This window comes from Galeopterus variegatus, unplaced genomic scaffold (genome assembly GCF_000696425.1).
Source record: "Galeopterus variegatus unplaced genomic scaffold, G_variegatus-3.0.2 Scaffold2445, whole genome shotgun sequence".
Lineage (NCBI taxonomy): Eukaryota > Metazoa > Chordata > Mammalia > Dermoptera > Cynocephalidae > Galeopterus > Galeopterus variegatus.
In genome coordinates this window covers 9,843-13,436 of record NW_007728556.1, presented here as the reverse complement: position 1 = coordinate 13,436, position 3,594 = coordinate 9,843, and the positions used below count along the sequence as shown (strand labels likewise).

The window sequence follows — 3,594 nt, the reverse complement described above, 5'->3', positions numbered from 1 at the left end:
GAAGTTAGGATCAAACTGTTTTACAGACTAATCAGACTTTTGCTGAGCAACCTAGACTTTCTGCACACATGGAGAGAGGCAGAGGACAATCAGCAGGTATTGTTCGCCACGCTGAAAACTGTAAGGACAGAGAGCATTCTGGCAGTCTCTCTGGTTTGGCTTGGACCTCATCCAACCTTGAATGAGATTATAGTTTGGAGGAGATGCTGTGTTAGCGGTGGATCCATGTTCAACAATCTCCCCAACTCTCCTTCACTTTGAAGAGACACAGTTTAATGATAAATTAAAAACTTTCCAAGGCCACTAGATGTTTGCATTTCTTTCTCTGCGAATCCAAGTATGAAGCAGAACGCCACTAAGGATTTCTCAGCTGTGGTATATATAAATTAATGAGGCAGGTGTGATCCAGCTTCACTCTGTGGTGTGTGCCCACGCACGCACATCCCCTCCCAGGTTTAGAGGAGGGGTTTGGAAGTCAGTGTCTTCAATAAGGGACTGAAGCGAGACAGGGCAAAACCCGAAGCCAGGTCGGATCCCTGCACTCTGTCAGATGCTGGAGTGCTGTAAGGAATTGAGAAGGGGTGGGTCATAACACCGCTGGTTGAGAAAGATAGGAGTGAGGCTGAACAATGAGCTGACAGTGGGGTTTCTGGGTGAGAAATAAGACTATTCTTCTGAGCAAAGAAATAAGGCAGAAGGGACAAGACTATGCAGTAGGGAAATACGTGGCATTCTTTGTTGGTGCTTCTTAAACTTTGCAGTACATCAGAATCACTTGGAGGGCTTGATAAAATACCTATTTCTGGACCCTGCTCCCAAAGAAGCTGCTTCAGCAGGTCTGCGATGGCACCCAAGTATTTGTTCCCACTATTCTGCTGGTTTGGGGGCCACGCTCTTCAGTAGCAAAGCTGGAGAGGCTGATGGAGCTGAATCAGAACAACCTGCCCCGCTGCTTCTTAGTTGTGTGCCTTTGGGAAAATGAGCCAGGTTCTCTGAATCTTGTTTTCCTCATCCTCAAAATAATGGTCATACTATATACTTTTTAAGAGTGTCTTAAAGATTAAATAAAATTATGTATTTAAAGCACCTGGGACTTAGTAGCAATTTGACAAGTAATTTCCATTTTCATCCCCTCTATGGATGGAGGTGAGGGAAATGAAATCATGACCCAAGAGGGGCTCCAGGAAAAAGGATAGGGGGCTGTGTGCCCAGAATCTAGGGCAGAGGTCCTCAGTCCTGGGCGGGCATTGGAATCAACTGGGGCATCACTTAGAAGTGGAGATTTCTGGGCCCTGCCGTCAAGTCACAGGACTGAGTAGAGTCAATAGGACTGGTGGAGCTAGTGATTCTGAGGCTGGGCAGAGGTGAACCCCAGTTACATGTCCCAGTGTGAGTCTGAGACTTCCAGGGTGGAGTCCTGGACAGTAGACACCAAACAGGTGAAGCCAGGAACTGGGAAAGCAAAGTTTTATACTCAAGGGCAATCATGGTGTTGGGAAAAGCCAGAGAAAGAAGCTTGCAGAAGGATCAGTCTGAGTAAGCGCTTAGGTTACCAAACTTTACATGACTTGTACCTTAAAAAAGAGAGATGAACAGAGTATGAATAATGCCTAAATATACAGGTGAGGACAACCCTTACTCTGTAGAAAGGTTCAGCTCTGTAATCAGATGGATGATGCTGATTTTTCAAAGTAGACAAAACAGGATAAAGAAATGAAGAGAAACTGGGAAAATTCCAGAAGCCCTGGATCCTCAAAAAGCAGTCCTCAATTTGTGCTACTCTCCCCAATTCCAACCGCAATGGTGGAAACTGGACAATCACCCACCGACCAACTTCACAAAAAGAACTAGGAATGGGGCTGGGGGGTGGGGAGGATGGGTCTATTCTGAGATGCCCCATTCATCCTATTCTTTCCCTAGGCCCTCAGGCACCATGAAAGTGTGTTTCTCAGAAAGGCTGCAGGTGACTTGGTTTCAATAATAAATACAAAACATGACACGTTTTAAAACTCTTTCTTGACTATGCCCAAGGCACATTAGCATATTTAATACCCTAAGAAAGCTCTCCTATTGAAAATCCTTATTTCAATAAACACTGTCATAGCATCCCTCCTGTCACTCACTCCTCAGATCACACAGAAGGAAACACAGCCCTAGGGCAGAGTCTGCCAGTGGCCCCTCTCTCCACCTGACCTATTGCCAAGTATGGAACTGAAAGCTGCACTGTCTCAGTGCAGAGTTGCTCAGACTCCAGAACACTTCCTGTTTGAAAGAAAACTTTAGGCTTTCAGATTCACTGCCTTCAAAGGACGGATAAGAGCACTGCTTTTTTGTCAGTTGGCTTTCATCTTTGGTGCAGTTAATAAGCAGATAGTATGTTAATAACATGGACATACCTGTTTGGGACTCTCCACCCCTCTGTAGGGAGATCAGAAAACACACACACACGCACACCCACGGAGCAGGGTAGAGACAAGTATTAGTGCTAAGGAGAAAATGACATGCTCAAAGTCCTTGAAGAAGAAATTGACATTGCAAGGGGTGAAGGTGAAAACACAGGGTGCTGGCCGCATGAAGGCCCATAACTCAGTTGGCTTGTTTTCCAGCAAGTTAGCACTCCCCTTCCTTGAAACTCCAGCTTGTAAATGTATTTATAGCTGCTCAGACATAATATGCTTGATACTAAAAAAAAAAAAAAAAAAAAAAAAAAAATACTTAGTCATTGTTCCTGGTGAACCAGTTTTGCAGGAGTTAATGTAATCCCTTGCATAAAGCTGCAAATGGTTTGCCAATGCTTTAGCAAGGAAGAACTGCCCTGTTGGCCAAAAGTTGAGCTGACCTGAGTCAGGCTGCTACGGAAACCCAGATATTATTTATTTACAGGGTGAGCTGTTTTTGATCTGACTAGAAATGGGCGCTGTGGGGTGCCCTTGCCAGTACCTGCGTTAATTAATGAGTTTCTCTTTTATACAACCATAATGTGTCCTGAGGGTTTTTGGCTTCTTGTTCCTTTGCCCCACTCGCGCCCGTGTTGTGCTGAGGCACAGCAGTCAGCTACAGTGGAAGTTTCCAAATCAGGTGTGCCAGCTTTTCCTCTCAACTCCCAAAGAGATTAAAGAATTTTATTTTATTTTTTGGTGGCTGTCTGGTATAGGGATCCGAACCCTTGACCTTGGTGTTATCAACACCATGCTCTAACCAACTGAGCTAACCAGCCAGCCCAGGTTAAAGATTTTTAAAGCAATCGATCTAAATATGACTTCCCTAGGTTGTGAGCAACCTGAGGCCAGGAACAACAGTGGCTCCAGAAATTCCAACAGGAGGGACAAGAGGCAGAGATTTGACTGGGAAAGAAGCTGTTGGAGGCAGGGGCCAGGGGATTTGACTTGAAATGATGGTTGTATAGTAAGCATATTATTTATCCTTAGATTAGATGCTATAGGTCGATAAAAAATAGCCAACTTTTTGAGAATAACTTTGATAAGATTGAAGAAAATCCCAGCTGCCCATTTTACAGAATAAGATGCCAAGGCTGGTGAGTAGAGTGTGCTCCGGCGGGTAAAACCAGGGGTGCAGGGAGGGGCTGGTCAAGAC

The 3,594-nt window shown here is 44.9% G+C and overlaps 1 non-coding gene across 1 annotated transcript; it reads right to left on the bottom strand.

The window, feature by feature from the left end:
* Positions 1 to 3,142: 3,142 nt before the first annotated feature.
* On the bottom strand, positions 3,143 to 3,217 carry TRNAI-GAU. Its single transcript has one exon. It is a non-coding gene; the product is annotated as a tRNA-Ile (tRNA).
* Positions 3,218 to 3,594: the final 377 nt, after the last annotated feature.